General features: G+C 39.8%; 1 non-coding gene across 1 annotated transcript; it reads left to right on the plus strand.

Moving 5' to 3' along the window:
- The first annotated feature begins 1,291 nt into the window (after nucleotides 1-1,291).
- Nucleotides 1,292-1,429, plus strand: LOC119949004. The gene has a single exon (XR_005457103.1). It is a non-coding gene; the product is annotated as a small nucleolar RNA SNORA7 (small nucleolar RNA).
- Nucleotides 1,430-19,941: the final 18,512 nt, after the last annotated feature.

The following is a 19,941-nucleotide window of genomic DNA, read 5'->3' on the forward strand; positions in this document are numbered from 1 at the left end:
AACTAAAAAAAAAAAAACTGATAGCATACTCTGTGAATTAAGAACCTGCTGAATATCCTGGGGAGTTAACTGTCTGTCTGTGTTGACCAGATTGCTGTCAAATCTTCATTTCACTATATGCTCAGCAGACAAAACCTGCTGGTGTCTGCTTGCTATACTTTCTTCCTTTCTAACATAAGTTCCCTGAGCACAAGATTCATGCCAACCTTTAAACTAGATTTGGTACACAGTTCTAGTTCTTTGTGGAAATTTATTTTATTTTGTTTTATTTTTAAATGGGGACATTCACATAAGCTGCCTCAGGACCACGGTGATTATGTGTATTATTTCTCTAGCTTTGGTATATAGATATGTGACCTACATGACCACTAGATATGTGATTCCCCATTTTACGGACAATAAAATTGAGGTCCAGAGAGTTTGTTACCTGCCCGAGGTCACACATTAGGCTACTAACTGAGCTGGGTCTAGAATCCATGTCTCCTGACTTGTGTCTTGTTCTTTTTTTTATTAAGCCATGCTGATTCTCTCTTTTTCCTCCTGTCTGCAAATTATTCTATGTTCTCTACTGGATTATAAAATTTTTGAGGCCAGGGATCATGCACTGTATATCTATCTATTTTAGACTGTGAGCCCACTGTTGGGTAGGGACTGTATATGTTGCCAACTTGTAGTTCCCAAGCGCTTAGTACAGTGCTCTGCACACAGTAAGCGCTCAATAAATATGATTGATGATGATGATGATGGTATATATGTTTGTATGTATTTATTACTCTATTTTATTTGTACATATTTATTCTATTTATTTTATTTTGTTAATATGTTTTGTTTTGTTGTCTGTCTCCCCCTTCTAGACTGTGAGCCGGCTGTTGGGTAGGGACTGTCTCTATATGTTGCCAACTTGTACTTTCCAAGCACTTCGTACCGTGCTCTGCACACAGTAAGTGCTCAATAGATACGATTGAATGAATGAATGAATATTGTACTCTTTCATCTTTAGAACAGTGCTCTGCACATGGTACATGCTCAACATTGTCTAGCTACTTCCCTATTTAGTGTAAGACTTCCTTTCAGAGGACTACAGGGACACCAGGAGTACTGCTGAAGATAGCCATTGTCTCTTAACTTGATTAAACTACCACTGTCCACTAGGTTGTAAGTTCCTTGAGGGCAGGGTTCATATCACCAACTGTATCATACTCAATCAATCCATCAATTGTATTTATTGAGCCCTTACTTTGTACTAAGCGCTTGGGAGAGTGCAATATAACAGAGTGGGTAGACATGTTCCAACCTCTCAGGGTCGCACCTGGAGAGTTTCCAGTACTCTACCAGTCTCGACTAAAGGAGGGAGAGTCAAGCAGAGGCAAATCCATTCCATTCCTAGCTTGGCCAGTGGCTACCGAGAGGAAGACAATAAGCTACAAGTCAAGACTACCCTGTGCTGGGCAGCAGTAGTATGGCAGAGTCAAGGGTAGAGACTCAAGTTGACCGTGCAGAAAGAGGTAACGGTAAACCACTTCTGTATTTGTACCAAGAAAACTCTATGGATCCACTACCAGAATGACTGCAGATGGAGGTGGGGCATTCTGAGAGAGATGTTCATTCATTCATTCATTCAATTGTATTTATTGAGTTCTTACTGTGTGCAGAGCACTATACTAAGCTCTTGGGAAGTACAAGTTCTCAGATGTGTTCATGGCGTCGCTATAGGTCGGAGACGACTCGACAGCATGACAAGACATGTTCCCCACCAGCAAGGAGCTTACATTCTAGCACATTTTACCCATTGTACTCGAGCATTTAGTACAATGCTCTGCACAAAGTAAGCACTAGGTACATACATTGGTTGACTGATTTGCCTAGCCCATCCTTCCTGTAATCCTTTTTTTTTTAATTGATAGGGGCTGCAATCCCACAGTGCAACATGAATGTCATTTCCATTTTCCAGTTATGGTGAGGCACTGCACTGACATCCATACTCTCTCATCCAGTTTTCTAATGTCCACTGTCTCATATTTAATCTGTTTAATAGTAACTTGCTGCATTCATTACCAGGTCATCTCTTTAAGTAAATAAAAATCCAATTTCCATGTACTGGTGGTGGTGTATTTTAGATACTTCAATCAATCTTTCATATTTATTGAGTGCTTATTCTCAGCACAGCACTGTAGAGAATCAGCATGGCTCAGTGGAAAGAGCACGGGCTTGGGAGTCGGAGGTTGTGGGTTCAAATTGCAGCTCCACCGCTTTTCAGCTATGTGACTTTGGGCAAGTCACTTAACTGCTCTGTGCCTCAGTTTCCTCATCTGTAAAATGGGGATTAAGACTGTGAGACCCACGTGGGACAACCTGATCACTTTGTATCCTCCCCAGTGCTTAGAACAGTGCTTTGCACATAGCAAGCACTTAACAAATGCCATCATTATCATTATTATTTAGCACCTGGGAGAGTATGATTTAACAGAGTTAGTGACACGGTCCCTGCCCGCAACAAGCTTACAGTCTACAGTCTATACTTCATCTTAGTCCTAATGTCCTGCACAATGGCCCTATATAAAGAAAGTAGTAGAGGAAGGCAGGTTTCAGAGGAAGTTGTTAGGATAAAGTTTACTTTTCATTAAATCTTAGCATAGTGTTAACTGCTCCATTTTCCAAACTACAGAAAACAAATAGAAGATAGCAACTGCTTAGCTGAAAATCCATAAGGTTAATATGCAGAAGTTAATGTTCTTTTCATTTCTTACACTTTTATAGTAGTTCAAGTGTTTGTGGAAGAAAATATCATTTGGGACTGAATGAAGAGAAGTCAAGCAGGTAATTGCCAGGGATTGGCAATCAGGTTCTTGTAAAATAAAAAGAGGAAGAGTATATTGGTCCCTGAATAGAACTAAAGTAGCATCTTTCTGAGTTCAAATTTCCCTTCCTGGTACGCACTAATTCTCATTAAGCTTTTCTTTCTCTGGCCTTAGGCATAAACCAATACATTTTTAAGTTAGTTTACAAGCACTGCAGAGGGAAGGTAATATCTCATATATGCATTCACACTCATACAAACTCGGGAATGGCTTTATCTTTACTACTTCTACTTGAGGACTCAACAATCACTTAAAAAGAATTGCCTCAATTCAAGAAAAAATTGGAATACTGACAACTTCAACGGCCTCCTTGGGGTACTTCTCTGATCCCCTACTCTTTGGTCTACTCCCAATTCTTCACTTGACCCCTCCCCTCGATGCCACCTTCTTGCCATGACCATTCTCTAGCTTCTCACATCAAGAGTCCCCTCCATGTTTTAGAGGCTCCAAATCACTTCTTCTTCTCCTGGGGGTGTTAATGTCTCTCAATACTCCTTCCTCCCTTCTTTCTAAACTTTAGTCTGGATTCCCTGCTGCAGGCAGTGAAGCAGAGCTAAAAGTCACAGCCCACATTCTGAAATGATTCCTGTAACAATACCACCTCCCCTCTCTTGTTCCCTTACTCTTGTTGCTGGAACATACAGGAAAAGTGGTGCTCACTGCTTTATATCCATAAACCAAGACAGCAATCTTATACGGAAAAGCACCAAGGTAAACTATGGACCCAGGAGTTCTACCCAGGATCCCATTAATAAGGTTGTATTGGCTCCAGTGACCAAGACTGAACTCTAAACAAGTCTACAGTCACACTCAATAAGTAATACAGAGGGAGAGAATGAAATACAGAATGCTTGAGGGGCGATTTGGGAGATATAGAGTTTCTAAAGATTTTTAAAACTGTTTACACATTACTGTCTTAGTTATCTGTCTGATCAGCAGACTGCCTGGTGGTTTAGCTTTTGGGGGAAACCCTTAGGCTGAAATTTTCTACAAATCAAGCCTATTATAAGACCAAGCCACCCAAACCTTCCCTTATATCTCAAATATGGCTTGAAACAAACCCCTGAGAAATAACATTACATGCATTAGTTCAGGCCTATTGGTCCATACCCCATCTAAGGATCATACCTGGAGAGTTTCCAGTACTCTACCAGTCTCAGCTAAGAGAGGGAGAGTCAAGCAGAGGCCTACCCATTCCATTCCTACCTTGGGCACTGAATAGTGAGTGGAAGGCAATCCGCTACAAGTCGAAACTCCCCTGTTGTGCAGCAGCGGCATGGGAGAGAGTCGAGGATGGACAAATTTACTATGCTAAAGGCGGCAATGGGAAACCACGTCTGTATTTTTACCAAGGAGACTACACTACCAGAACGAGATGGGGAATTCTGGGAGAGATGTGTTCATGAAGTCATCATGGATTGGAAATTACTTGACAGCGTTAGACTGGTCCATACACAGCCCACTCCCAAATGACTGAAATTTCTCCCGCCCTGTTCCTACCAGAGCCCAGCTGCAACCCAGGGGAATGGACATTTCTGCCCCATTGTCCAAAGAAAAGTCCACCCAGAAAATTCCAAACAATCCTGGAAAGGTGGGCAGAGGTGTGGCACAAACAAATCCAGTGACCTGGCTAGCGTCACTTCCCCCTTGTTTCAGTATCCCTTCTTTCTGTCTGTAACAATGGGATACTAAGATGGGATGCGGGTTTGGGAGAGGATTAGAGAGCCAAGTACAGGGTGTGGAAAACAAATCAGGGAGGACTAGATACCAACACTTCCTCCTCTCTATGCCACAGAAGGTGAAATAGAGCCACGGAAGAGGAAGGAGGGAGGTGAGTACAGACATATCCAGGGTCAGGGAGGGTTAGCTTTCCTCAGTTTAACTGGGAAGGCCTTCAAGACACCATTTTGGAAGCTCTTAAAGCAGTGAATGTCTATCACAGGACTGGTAATACCTGGGAATTTCCCTATAATTAAAAGGAGTAATTGGGAGAGTGGCTACACAGAGGTGGGGATATGCCCCCAGGGGTGGAGAAGCCAAGACTTTAGCAGGATTTCTTCAAAGCTTAGGGCTGGTGTTGGGGTTTAACCTTTGAATGGCCAATGACTGAACTGTCAGTTATTTATCTATCGAGGCTTGCCCCTTGCATGTTTAATTTTTTATTTGATATACTTCAATGAGATGCATGAAGTAACTGTCAAAGTGTATTCATTTGAGGACAATTTAATAATATTGTTCTATGACTATTATTTAAATGCAGTATACAAAATGGGTTACTGCCCGATAAGGCTTTGGTTGTTCAAGTGAAACATATCAGTGAATTTAGGGCAGTTCAATAGCAATTGTTATTTATAGGGCACATTTGCATGCCTGGCACAGTTACCTCTTTAGCAATAAAAGAGATAGAGGAACATAAAACAGGCAATAGAACCCAGATTACAGTTTGTACCATCGAGTCAAAAATACCATTAAAATTAGGGTTTCTAACCCCAACCCCCCTCTTAGAAGTACGTATGCATTACCCAAGATACAGTCAAGTAATTTTTATAAACCCCCTATAGAGAAACATCGTGCAACAATATAAATCGGGGAAACATAGTACAACAATGTAAACAAACCTTTACAACAAACACAGTTCTAGTCCTCATCTAAAGGTGAAAACTTTAAAAACCAAACAGAAAAATACTACTTGGCTAGTAGCAGTAATGACATTTATTGAGAACCCACTGAGAGGTATGCACTTCAGAAAGCATTAGAAAATTACAGCAGCAATACAAAACATAATTTTGCGCACAAGGGGTATACCGTATAATCTATGACTCGGGCTGAGGCTAGTGAGCTCATTGTGGGCAGGGGATGTGTCTGCTATATTGTACTCTCCCAAGGGCTTAGTCCAGTGCTCTGCACACAGTGAACGCTCAATAAATACCATTGGACCTACATGTTTCCCTGGGCTGTCCCGAGCTATTTTCTCAAGCTGATCCCTATGGCTGGGGAGGAGAATGCTTGTGACTATGGAAATGCAAGGAGCCAGGTTGTGCATTCCTGCTGGGGCACTAGGCATACTTGACATTCACCCCCCCATCATATGTGAAATTTAGTTTAATGTCTGTCTCCCCCTCCAAATTGTAAGATCCTTAAAGACAGAGAACATATCCACCAACTCTGTTGTATTATACTCCCCGAAGAGTTAGTACTGTGCTCGACACATCCAATGAGTGGTCAGTAAATACAGTTTCCATTCAAATTATTCATTCAACACAGTATTTCATTCATATGCAGAGCGGTGTCCAGAGAAGGTAAGGAAGCCTCCGAAATCTGTGCGTGAAGAAGATTCAAGCACAATTGAATACTGGAAGCTGGTAGTTAACTTTATGATTTTGTCACTTTGTTTAAAGAAAGATGCCAAGTCCACTCAGATGTTCTTTCTCCTCAGGCAGAAGCCATAAACCAAAGCCTTTTCAAGTTAGTGGTCCTTTGAAAACCGCAGCCCCCCTGAATATTGGTTGGTGGCCAGAGAGCAACTGTTGAACTGATTGTTCATATTCCAGAATGAACTTTATAAGTGAAAAATAAGCACCTCAGGCCTATCCACTTTATTCTGGAAATATTAAAACCTAAAACTTCTTATTTTATGGGGGCTAATTAAATTGCATAATGGATATATCATTAAGCCAGGGAGTCAGGAAACCTGAGGTCTAATTCCAGTTCGGCCTGCTGTGTGACCTTGGACAACTCACTTAAGTTTTCTAGATGCCTTAGTTTTTTCAGTGGTTGATTGATATACCATTGCTTGATCACATGTAAAATGAGGATGAAATGTGTTCTCTTTCTACTGTGTGATTTGATTGTATCTACCGCAGAGCTTACGACGGTGTTGCTTGGAACACAGTAAGTTCTTAAATACTATTATTTTAATGATTATGATGAGAAGGGCTACAATTCTCAGGCAGGCATCCCAATTTTTTTTTTATGATGGAGAAAATTTGGAAATGGAGGTACACTTTTGTCCCACCCATTTCCCATGCAGGGTGAATAGTGAATTTCTAAAAGGGTTGAGACTCTGTCAATCAATCAACCAATCAATCAATCATATTTATTGAGCGCTTACTGTGTGCAAAGCACTGTACTAAGCGCTTGGGAAGTACAGGTTGGCAACATATAGTGACAGTCCCTACCCAACAGTGGGCTCACAGTCAAAAAGAGGGAGACAGAGAACAAAACCAAACATACTAACAAAATAAAATAAATAGAATAGATATGTACAAGTAAAATAAATAAATAAATAGAGTAATAAATATGTACAACATATATACATAAGTCAAGGGCATAAGCTATCTCCAGGCTCTATAAAAAGTGAAAATCTGGGAATTCTAAACTGGCCCCCATGGTTTTCAGTGGGCCAACAGGACAAAGGATTGCAGTGCATAAAGGACATTGCTTTGGCATATCCTAACCCAGTAAATGGAAGATCATCACTGTCTGCCTACATTATCTCCTGAGAGTCTGGGATGTTTGGACTCTTCTGAGAATCCCAGAAGGTTCAGGGTTCAGATTGGGGAAGGGGCTCACTTTGGATATAGAATTTGCAAAGTACTGGAGCCCTATGACAGTATTTAGCCACAGCTTCTCTATTGCTGCCACAGCAATTCATTCAATCAATTGTATTTACTGAGCCCTCACTGTGTGGACAGCACAGCTCTGAATGCTTGGGAGAGTCCAATACAACAATAGTCATCTCCTGCCCACAATGAGCTCACAATCTGGCCAAGGGAGTATCACAACAATGCCAGAGAGTTGCCGCAGCCATCCCAGGGCCCACATTGAGACCTAGGGCCATTGAAACCTGACCTGGAGCAAAAGTGATCTATGTTGGAGGACTGACCTGGAGATAATAGATAAGACCACCTTTCCCTACCTCCTCCATTCCAGCCCAGTTTACTGTTTCCCGTAGCACTGTCCGTCCTCTGGACACCACGTAGTGGGAGCTCTGGGCCCAAGGTGGAAGATATGCAGCCACCTGGCTAATAACGATAATAGTAATAACTGTGGTAATTATTAAGCACTTAATATGTGCTAGACACTGTAATAAGTGCTAGGGAAGATATCAGCAAATCGGGTTGGATACAGTCCCTTGTCCCTCATGGGGCTCATAGTCTCAATTCTCATTATACAGATGAGGTAACTGAGGCCCAGAGAAGTGAAGTGACTTCACACAGCAGACAAGTGGAGGATCTGGGATTAAAACTCAGGTCCTCCTGACTCCCAAGCCCAGGCTCTAGCCACTAGGCCATACTGCTGTTCTGGATATCAGAGCAGACTTGACCCTTCATTGGTTTCCTTGGCTGGTAGTAAGCACTGTATTTATTGAGCACCCTTCAATACAGTGCATTTTTACAAATGGCTTGAAGAAATAGCATAAAAGTGACAGAACTCTTCCCTGCCCACAAGCAGCTTCCACTCGAACTGGTGTGAGATTTGAGTATACTCAGTGGGGAACTCACTGATGCTACCACGGGTTCTCGTTTTGAACGGCGTCGTGATCTTGTCAATTTTACATTTGAAAAATCAGCCCCAGATTACAGTGAAAGACAACCAAAATGAGAATTCCTTATGGGTAATCAGATCTTTGGAGAGAGACAGGAATCAGATTTAAAATTCAGAAGAATAAGGTAAAATATTGCTTCCTTAAAGTTTTTCTTTTTAAAGCAATCATTTTTTATTTAATGTTGGCTACTAACTCATTCGAGAAAGATAAGATTTTCTTTTTGAATTAGCCAATGGCATTTTCCATTACAGTACTTTCTGTCTTAAATTACAGGTTGGATTTGCCAATATTTAAAAATGGATTAGTTTCTGTCTCAATAGGGTTGCTCTTGCACTCCTACTTTCATAGAGACATTAAAGCTGGTAATGTTTAAAGCTGCTTTAATGCACAGAGTCAATTTTGGAATTGCTAAAATACCACTTTGTATTTGTTAAGAGTTGGTTATCCTCTCAAAACCATTATCTAGGAAAGAAACTTCAGCTTTCTTCCGTGAAGTGTAATTTCAAGTATGGAATTAGAGTTATATATCGCCTAAAGAATTAAGGGGTGGAAGATAGGGTCCATCTGCTGGAATTCAACATTACCAGAGAAAATGAGAAAAGTCAGTGTAATTTGGAGAGTAGGCATTTGGAGGCCTAAAGGGATCCTTTGGAAGAAATGCAAGAATAAAGGGAGAATAGTCCTGTTAATAACATTTATAAGTAATGCTTCTGCCCAAAACATAAGAACTTAGGGGCTGTCAAATTTGTTACTAATATACAACTTCACCAACTCAATAGCACTGGATAAAGTATAGGCGATTATGACCATGAGATGAGGTATCCTTAGCGGTGCCCCGAAGAATATTTAGAGCCTGTATGTTTGAGAAAGGTGATCTAAAATAAACACAATACAGTGCACTGTACCCAGCGGGCATTCAATAAATGCCCTTGCTACTATTACTTTGAAGAAGTCAACAAGTTTTTCTCCTCACTTTTAGTAGCAGGTCTTCATTTTAAGTGCACTTAGGGATCAGTATCTCTGATTATAATGCTAGTTCACTAAACAACTGCATTTGAATTCTGCTCGGGCAGAAATTGCTCTCCTTGCAGTCACAATCACTGCCAAAGCAACCCAGCTTGTTGGGGGTAAAGTACAGGATGGGATCCCCATTGCCAAATGGGTGTTAACTATGTGGGTCTTCACTATTAAATAAGCATTTAACTATCACGCTTAAATGAGGAAGATTGGACGTGGTGGAAATCCTAAATAAACCCTTTCCAGATTTTCAAGAAAATGCTTGGTCTCATTGGTATGGATTTAGCTGAAAACTAAACAGGAACTTAAACTTAACTGAGTCCAGGGCCCCATATCTCAAGGAATTGGAGAAGATTTATTCTTTTAGACATAGAATCAGTCTAGTGTGCAATCTGTCCTTGCTGTAAATATATGAAAGCATTTATGTTATGTAAAAGTTGTCATTATAACAATGACAATTATAATTAATAATGATAAAATCACCTGGTATTTGTTGTGTCAAGCACTGTACTAAGCTCTGGAGTAGATACAATATAATCATGACCTACATGGTGCTCGCAGTCTACGTTAGAGGGAAAACAGTTACTGAATCCCCATTTTGCAGATGAGGAAACTGAGTTGCAGAGAAGTTAAATGACTTGCCCAAGGTCACACAGCAAACAAGTGGTGGAGGTGAGATTAGAACCCAGTTCCTCAGACTGATTAGTACACTGGAATCTGAGACAAACTTCTCCCCAGAGGTGTACATAACTCTCCCCTGGAAATGAATGCAAACCCCTCCCGAAGATAACAAATGGCTTCTAGGAATTTAGGTGATCAACACCTTTGCTTCTAGGGACACTGAATTTTCATTTTTATTATTTTTTTAATGGTAGTCGTTAAGCACTTACTATGTGCCAGACAACTGTACTGAGCACTGAGGTGGACACAAGATAATCAAGTTGGACAGTCCCCACCTCACATGGGACTCACAGTCTATCTTGGAGGAAGGAGTATTTAACCCCCATTTTACAGATGAGGTAACTGAGGCACAGAGAAGTTAAGTGCCTTGCCCATGCACCCATACAGACAAGTGGCAGAGCCATAATTAGGACACAGGCCCTTTGATCCCTAGGCCCGGGCTCTATCCACTCATCCACAATGCTTTCCTTCCCTGCCACAACTTTGCCAGACCTGAAGAGAAAATTTTAAAGCGCACCACTTATCTAAGATTGCCCATGATACTGCCATCTAACACAGAGCAATTTATCTTTAAATGCACAGCCATGAATTTCTCCTATTTCCCCACGTCTCCTCTCTCTAAACCCCTGCCATCTCTCCATATTTACACATATACATATACAAAAGGCTGTCAAAACAACCTTACTAGACAAAGTGACTGTTTCATCTGCCTTGTCCAAATTGTCTTTCTGATCAAAGGGATTCCTTGATTTAGAAGGACAGTGAGTCAGTGAATTCAGCACAACTTCAGGGAAAGAAAGCCATGCACCTAAGGGAAATCGTGCTATTTTTCTTCCTAGATTCTTATATAAAGTGTTTTTTAAAAAATGGGCCAAAAGACCCATACCCATATAACCTTTAATTCAAACACATCATTTTCCATCCAGCCTTGCATCCATTTTCAGCAATAGTTTAATGGAAATATTGATGAAATATTGTACCGATTAGGTTCAATAAGGCACTCGGCATATCAGAGATTACAGTTTTCCTTGGTGACTCTGAGGAAGTTACTGTAGTGACAGTTACTGAGACACCTTATTAAACCCTGTTGAAAATACTGAAAATCAGGCTTAACAGAAAATCAGGTTCTATTCATGGATGAGCAGTCCTAGGGAAATATGTTTTGAAAACATACACTCTTCACTGCTGGGACTTCAAATAAGTCAACTGAATGTTCTACAGACCCCTCAAGAGGATTGAAAGAGGAAATCATAGCACAGTACAAGCCAGGCTAATCAAGAGAAGCAATGCCAAGGCATATGCTGTTTTCTCTTTACAGAGCTTCACTGGGGAATGACTAGTGTAACTGAAATTAATTTCAGAAGCATTAACACTAACAGGACATAAATATATCCAAGCGGAGACCAGGCCCTTAAAGGGGGAAAATGCAGTTTTCATTACGGTCATATTTTAAAGGTCATGTTTCCATATTCTGAACATTCAGTTTTGAAAATAATATAAGAATTGTTATTACTTAAGCAGTACACCAGTCTAACTCAACAATTTCTGTGTAAATAAGTTTTTTCTTTGAGCCCTACGAAGACTCGGAGGGTAGTCCTTGGTTCTGATGTGGGATTTGGTATTTGGCAATTATGGGTATTTCCTGTTCACAACCTGCGTGGTTTTGTGGATTTCAAATATGTCCCCTCCCATGCTTTATCTTGAATCTATGATGCACTTATATACAGGAGCATTTATACCATACATAGCACTTTTGATCATATTCTATCACTTAAGTACTTATGTGCCTAGCTATCCATTTTCCTTCCTCCTATCCGTATGTTGTTTTAGTGTTTATTTCTTCCTTAAATCATAAAAGCCTTGAGAGCAGGGATCATACCTGCTACCTCTTCTAAATGCTTAGGACAATGCTCTGCGAACAACTGGCATTACATAAGTACTATTAAGTGACACCAGACTGAAGAATCTTATTTTATAGAAATGAGTTCATTCTCCTGATCAACTCAGTTCATCACCTCTGTTCCTTCCACATCTCGATTTTGCCCTTGCTTTGACGTAGTAACTGAAACTGAACTTGATTTCCTAGAGGCTGGGGCAGGAGAGGAGACAACTATGGCTTTATAGAGCAGTAAAACACTGCATTTTATTTTACTTTCTATCCCTTTTTGATCAATCTTAACACTTAGTACAGTGCTTTGCACATGGTAAGTGCTTAATGAGTAGGAGGACTGTCATCATCATCAATGGTATTTATTGAGCGCTTACTATGTGCAGAGGGCTTGGAAAAGTGCAATACAACAGAGTTGGTAGGCAATTCCCTCCCCACAATGAGCATGCAGTCCAGAGTGGAAGACAGACTTTTTTTAACGGCACTTGTTAAACACTATGTGTCAAGCACTATTATAAACGCTGGGGTAGATAAAAGTTAGACATAGGTTGGACACAGTCCCTGTCCCACATTGGATTCAGTCTAAATTGGAGGCAGGGGGATTTTAATTCCCATTTTACACAAGAGGTAACTGAGGCACAGAGAAGTTAAGTGACTTGCCCAAGATCACACAGCAAGCAATTGGCAGAGCCTGGTCCTCTACCTTCCTGGGCAAGACTCTTTCCTTCTCTACCATTCTGCATTATAAGTATTAATGAATACCTATAATATATAATTCATTCGATCGTATTTATTGAGTGCTTACTGTGTGCAGAGCACTGTACTAAGTGCTTGAGAAGTACAAGTCGGCAACATATAGAGACGGTCCCTACCTCAACGGGCTCACAGTCTAGAAGGGGGAGACAGACAACAGAACAAAACATGTCGGCAGGTGTCAAAAATGTTAGAGTAAATAGAATAGAATAAATATCAGCAAATAAGTTGCTGATGAGATTGCAGGTAAGTACTTAACTTCCATTCTTAAATTCTATAATAATCATCATCAGCATGGTTTATAGATAAGTACATAAAGGTTGTGCTAGTCCTGCTGCTAGAACTGGCAGACTAATGAAGCATAATCTCTCTTGACTGATACTATGTTATCTTTCTACAGAATACTCGTCCCCTACAAAACAGAAAGGATTTTTGTCAAAAATCTTCTAAAATCATGTTCAGAACGTTTGTGTTATTCAGCTTGTACTTTCCCCCCCAACCCACATGCAAACTCATTCTCGTCTTCATCACAGTTGACCACATAATGATCCTCTCTGTCGCAGAAGCTCACAACCTATGGTAAACTCCTCCACAAACAACATGCATGTCTATTTTCTTTTACTCCAACCGATATCTTTTGAATATTGCCCTATCTGTTTACTTAAAAGGAGTCTTCATGCATGGATGAGCACTTTATTGTTCAGAGCATACTATTCCGATGGGAATATTATTGGAATGGGCTTTGATAGCATTCTATTATGTTGAAATGCCAAACGGTCAATGTCCAATTTGCCTCTCCATTTTAGCGAAGTAGACTGCGGTCCTACAATCCTAATGAAATTAATGAACATTCAAGTTGGAGAAAAACACTACAGACATGACTGCAATGTATTTTTCTTCAAAATGTTCCGCCTGAGTTAAATTGGAAAATGAATTGTCGTGACTTCAAATGACAAAAACAAGCATGTTATGGATGTGCATAGATAGATGTGTAGTATTTACAGTTGTTGTGTGTCCAAAAATGTTTGATGGGGATGTTAATGGGCAGGGAATGTGTCTGTTATATCATGGGCTTGTACTCTCCCAAGAGCTTAGAACAGTACTCTGCACACAGAAGTGCTCAGTAAACATAATTGATTGATTGATCTGGGGACTTTTGATTTTTGATTGATCTTCCTTTGGGATTTTTATTTTATTGATTGACAATTCTTCAAAGAGTGAGAGAGCAATGCCACCCACCACAGAGCCAGTTTTTAGCAAAGCAAGCCATTTCATACTATTCTACACAGATGCCTGTGCAAAGGTTCATCGATCCTGAACCAGATAAACCATGAAGTGCACCCTAAAACACTGAAATGAACCCATCGTTAATTAAGCCAAACTAATTTGAAGCTGAGATATAACGCAATCCCTTTCAATGCTTAACAAGAAAAAGCACGTGCTCTTCATCATTTAAGCATCCTCATTTTAACAGATGCTAAATATTTTATCTTAGAGTGTCTTGATTATTGACTGGATAATTCTTATGTTTCATGAACCCCAGAGAAAAGATAGATTCTTAATGAGTAATATTCCAAAAGGACACCTTCAGATTTGTTACGGCCCCTGGATTGCTTACGGGTTTTTGTTGGTATAATTTCTAATTGATGCATATTCTCCACAGCAGGCTCTGAGGTCGGTTTCTAATTTCATTCAGCACCTGTATGACAAGAGCTTCCATTTACAAGTTGGTCTCAGTTGGGTTCATTTCACCTCTCAAAGTTCCAAAGTCACAATGTTGTTCTAACTCATACCGACTGAGAAAGACCAAGTGAGGGTCTAGGCCGCAAAATGCTCTTCACGTAAACGGCGAAACAGGGAAGAGGGTAATCAAAAATAAATTTCTCCTGGAGGGTATTATGGCAATAGATTTATCCGTCCTCAGAAACAAGCGATGAAAACCATGCTGCCTGAGAGCTGGATTTCAAAGTGTTTCTTTTGAATATGGTGAAAATCTCAAAACTATTCCTACCCTTCTCACTACTGAGGGAGAGTTAGGTAATTTAAGATAATGCAAGTATCAAATAGACTAGACTTTGTGCAGTATTTTGAATCTCCTCCCACTCAACCTATGCACCATCAACTTTGCAATAGAAAGTCACAAGCCTAGATGTCACCGCAAAGTGGAGAACCCAGACATTGAGAAAATTAAGTAAGGCCCATGGGGCCTGAAACTGAGCTTAAGTTAAGGTAAGAGAATGTGAGAGAATCGACTCCTTTCCACTCCTTGGGACCATGTTTCCTCAGTGGGGTGGGGGCTGGGGGGTTGTGTATGCTTGTATGTTCTTCAAACCCTGAAGCTTATATTAGTTTATTCATTCCCCCGTCTCCCTCCCCACAGCATTTCTGTATAGAGCGGTAATTTACTTATATTAATGCCTGTCTCTCACCTGGACTGTAAGCTCGCTGTGGGCAGGGAATGTGTCTATTATTATATTGCTTTATATCTTCCAAGTGCTTAGTACAGTGCTTTGCACCTGGTAAGTGCTGAATAAATAGGACTGATGAGTCAATACGCATGCATTAGCTAAAATAGACATTCAAAATTCAATCTCCAAAAAAACATTTTTTTTGCATGTTCTAAGAGAAAAATAGATTATATTTTCCCCAGTGACTTCAATTTCTTAAATGTCTATATAAACTAAAAAGCTATTTTGTTATTTTCTAAAGCCGAGATTAATTTCCATTTGAGTGGATCTCAAGTTTTTGTAACAGTTATACAAAAAATGGGATTAAAATCGATTAAGCTTTATTGTTTTCTTTATAGGGTAATGGTAACCATTTCATTGATCCTGGGTAATGCAATGATAAAATCAAAGACTTTAAGAGCTGCCACATTTATTGTTTCTTAATTATTCATAGCCTATCTTTGTCATAATTATCTCCATCAGACTGTATCTATTCCACCAATACCCTGTGATCACTCTTTGTCCATCTGACAGTAAATTGTTATATAAAGCTTAAGAAATGATCAACAATTGTTTTTTATCCTCTTGTAAATATCAAAGTAATCAGAGCAGTAAAAGGAAGTTGATAGTTTTCAAGCCTCCAAATACAATGACTTCGTACTTTACATTAATGAATCTGAATTGTTTCAAATCAATATTGAATTGCATGTGTTCCCAGGAATGTGTTTTTAACAGTTTAAATTTCTTTCTGATGTGTAATTGTGCAGTAGTGTTAGAAGTTATTCTCCCTGGAAGAAACAAGTTAAAGCAACTGAATTAGCTCTTTGAGTAGCACCATCCGGCAATTTAGCAAATGCCATGTTCGAAGCCCTCTAATCTCGGTTTGTCAGTTCTTTCAAGCATCTGATCAGATGTTTAGCCCCTGAAAGAACTCCATTTTAAAGTTGAATTCACACAATTCCATGTTATCTGAGAAGGTTTACTTCTCTGGGAAAACAAAAACAACTAACAATTTAGGAAACAATGCTACCTGCATTTAATCATGCCCCAAAAGCATAGAAATGCAAAATGGAGATCTTGTCAAAGATTATAAAATGGCATACCAATCGATCATATTTATTGAACATTACTGTGAACAGAATGCTGTACTAAGCACTTAGGAGAGTTCAATACAACAGAGTTGGGAGAGACATTCCCTGCCCACAGTAAGCTTGGAGTCTAGAGGATAGAATTGAGTCTAGCATGACAATATGATTTGCCTATGTTGATAAAGTACATTAGGTTTGCCATTTTTAAATGGTTCAACTGTGTGATTAATAGTATAATAGTTGGTGTGCTGCTCACTGTTCACCTATGAATAAGATACTCTACTATTCTACCTGCTTCTTAAATTCTACACTGGATTCCATTTCTTAAGTTGGCCTACTTACGTTAATGAGAAATAGAATTTCAAGCATATTTTGAACTCAGGCTGGTGTTAGAGATCGATCTCTAAGCCAGCTTGATACTACTATGTAGGCAGCATGTTGGTATATGTATTTCTTGTACTTATAGCATTTTTTTGTTAAAATTGAGAGCTTAGCCTAGCACACATTAGGTCACATTCCAATTTCTTTCAGTGATTAGACATAAAATAATCACGCTTTCTTTTTTATAGTTTTACTATCCTATTACTCCTTTAATCTTTAACTAGTCATATAAAATTACCATCATTTCTCTCTTTTCCTCCCAGCTAAATACCACCATCCTCATCCTAAACTCCCAATAAAATTTTAATTAAGGCAAATAAAAGTTTCCCTCTAGCCCTCCTCATGACTTTCTAATTTTATAGTCAATTTAGAAGAATATAAAACAAATTGATGCAATTGCTCCTTTCTTCTCGCATTATCACTCTTACTCCTTTGCACATGTTCTTGCCATGTGTCTTTTGAGGGATTCTGCATCATAAAAGTTCCTTCTTTGGGGTCACGTTTTATTGCTTCTGCAGAATTAAAGCAACAACTATGGGGGAACGTAACTTAGTCCTGATTGTAAGCTAGACTGTGAGCTCACTGTAGGCAGGGAATGTGTCTGTTAATTGTTATACCGTACTCTCCCAAGCATTCAGTACAGTGCTTTGCACACAGCAAGTGCTCAATAAATACCGTTGAATGAATGAATGAATGATTGGGAATCTACCATTTGGAAATTTTCTCCTATTCTCGAGAGGGTGTCTTCTCAACTTAGGTTCAAGCTTCAACTAATCCTTCTATCACAGCCGAGGACTGACAATGAGAGATGACATCACATGCCAAGAAAATGTCTCTTTGTTTTTTTTTTCTGGCATTTGTTAAGTGCTTACGATGTGCCAGGCACTATTTTAAGCACTGGGGTAGATACAAGCTAATCAGGTTGGACACAGTCTATATCCCACATAGGGCTCATAATTTGAATCTCATTTCATAGATGATATAAGTGAGGCACAGGGAAGTTGAGGGACTTGCCCAAGATCACACAGCAGACAACTGGCAAAAATGGGATTAGAACCCAGGTCCTTCTGATTTGCAGACCTGAGTCATTAGGCCATGATGCTTCTCAATTTACAACACTAAGACTGAGACATCCCAGGAATCATCCTGAGCACTTACTTTTCTAAATCCTCTCCTTGGCGCTTAATGCCTGGTGTTTGCCAATTATTTTCGTTAGCTTTTTTAGTTGGATTGTAAACTTTTCGAAATCAAAGATCTATGCCTTGTTTCTCTTGTTCTCTTCCAAGGACTTAGTACAATGCTTTGCAATCAGAAGGCACAGAGTAAATACCATTGATTAATATTATGGTAATTCTAACCTACAGTGAGCAATAGTGACAGTATTTATTGAGTGGTCATTTGTGCAATCCACTGTAGTAAGTGCTCGGAAAGTACAAAACAAGCAAGTGATGAGGCCCTTGTAGCAGAATGTGGGGAGTCTTTTTCAGGAAGCCGGGAGAGGTTTTTGAAGATTGGAGATATGTGTGCCAAGAGACACTCCAAGCTGATATCCGTGTAAATAGGAGAGGGGAGAAGACTGAGGCAAGGAGACCCTCACACTGTCATTCATTCATTCATTCAATCATATTTATTGAGTGCTTACTGTGTGCAGAGCACTGTACTAAGCACTTGGGAAGTACAAGTTGGCAACATATAGAGATGGTCCCTACCCAACAGCGGGCTCACAGTCTAGAAGGGGGAGACAGACAACAAAACAAAACATATTAACAGAGCAAAATATATAGAATAGTAAATCTGTACAAGTAAAATAGAGTAATAAATATGTACAAACATATATACAGGTACTGTGGGGAGGGGAAGGAGGGGGAGAGGAAGGAGGGGGCTCAGTCTGGGAAGGCCTTCTGGAGGAGGTGAGCTCATCATCATCACCAGTGGTGTTTATTAAGTGCTCATTGTGTGCTGAGTGTTATACTACATGTGTGGGAGAGTAAAATATAATAGAGTTGGTAGACACATTCCCTGCCCACAGTGAGTTTACAGTCTGTGTAAAGAATTGTTTCATGTTGTTTGGAACTAGCAAGCTTGAATAGCTTTTCCTCTCCCTCCAAGATGATGGGGTTTCGGAAACAGCAATTCTCTGTTCCCTTTGTTCATTCTGCCTCCTTATCATGCAGACTTTAATCAATACAGGTGGGTTCATTCCAGACTTTCCCTCTTCAATCAACCCTCAAAGGGAATTTTCTCCAGCACACTTTCTGCACCTACTCCAGCTCTATTTGGTGAATCCTACAATATGGCAATCACAAGGTAAAAAAGTATTTCTGATTGCTGTTTATTTTGACTCCCTAGAAGTATACTTCTCATTTGCTTTGAGAAACAGTACCCTTGGGTTGTTGGAGTAAATGTTTCAGGGCTCTTACGAAAAACAAAACAACAGCAGAAAAAACATACAAAGTAATAAAAGGTATAAAATTGACTCATTTAAAAATAAATGGAAAGAAAATATCCTTCTATTAGCAAAGTGTACTACTGGACTAAAATAGATTAGACTGTTGAGATCCAAGGCCTTTACCCATTACCTAGCAGAATGCTATTTTTCGTGGTAAAAGGTTTTGAATTAGCTATACTGCAAACAACGAGACTTCCTTTCAAATGTAACAGAGCGCTGTACAACATGGAAATTAGCTCTAAGCTCACATTTAAAAACAATAGAATTCCCGTAAATGGAATTGAGTACATTTATCCCAGAAAGCCTTTTCATATTAAATGGTATATTTTAGTTTGAGTAATTCCACTCTACCACAATTTATTTCAGAATTCTAGAAGACCTGTTTTTCTCTTCTGAAGTAAACACCTGGTCAATCAGGAATTTGTGAAGGCTGGAAAGCGCTCAATCTTTTCTAAGAGCATTTAGTATATGATCTTTGTGTATTGGGTCTTAATAATAAGTGTTGTATTTGTTAAGCAGTTAAGCACTTACTATGTGCCAAGCACTGTACTAAGTCCTGGGGTAGATACGAGCTAACCGGGGGTTCCACCTGAAGCTCACATTCTAAATAGGAGGGAGAACAGTGCTAACCAGGTCCCATTATTTATTACCCCCAGGCCCATGCTCTTTCCTGTAAGCCACAATGCTTCCCCTGAAAACAAAACACATATGGGACATGGAGTCAGGGAATCTGGGTTCTAATGCCACCTCTACCACTGGCCTGCCATACGACCTTGGGCAAGTTGCTTAACTTCCTGCGCCTCAGTTTCCTCATCTGTAAAATGGGGACTG

Source organism: Tachyglossus aculeatus, chromosome X3, assembly GCF_015852505.1.
Source record: "Tachyglossus aculeatus isolate mTacAcu1 chromosome X3, mTacAcu1.pri, whole genome shotgun sequence".
Taxonomy (NCBI): Eukaryota; Metazoa; Chordata; class Mammalia; order Monotremata; family Tachyglossidae; genus Tachyglossus; species Tachyglossus aculeatus.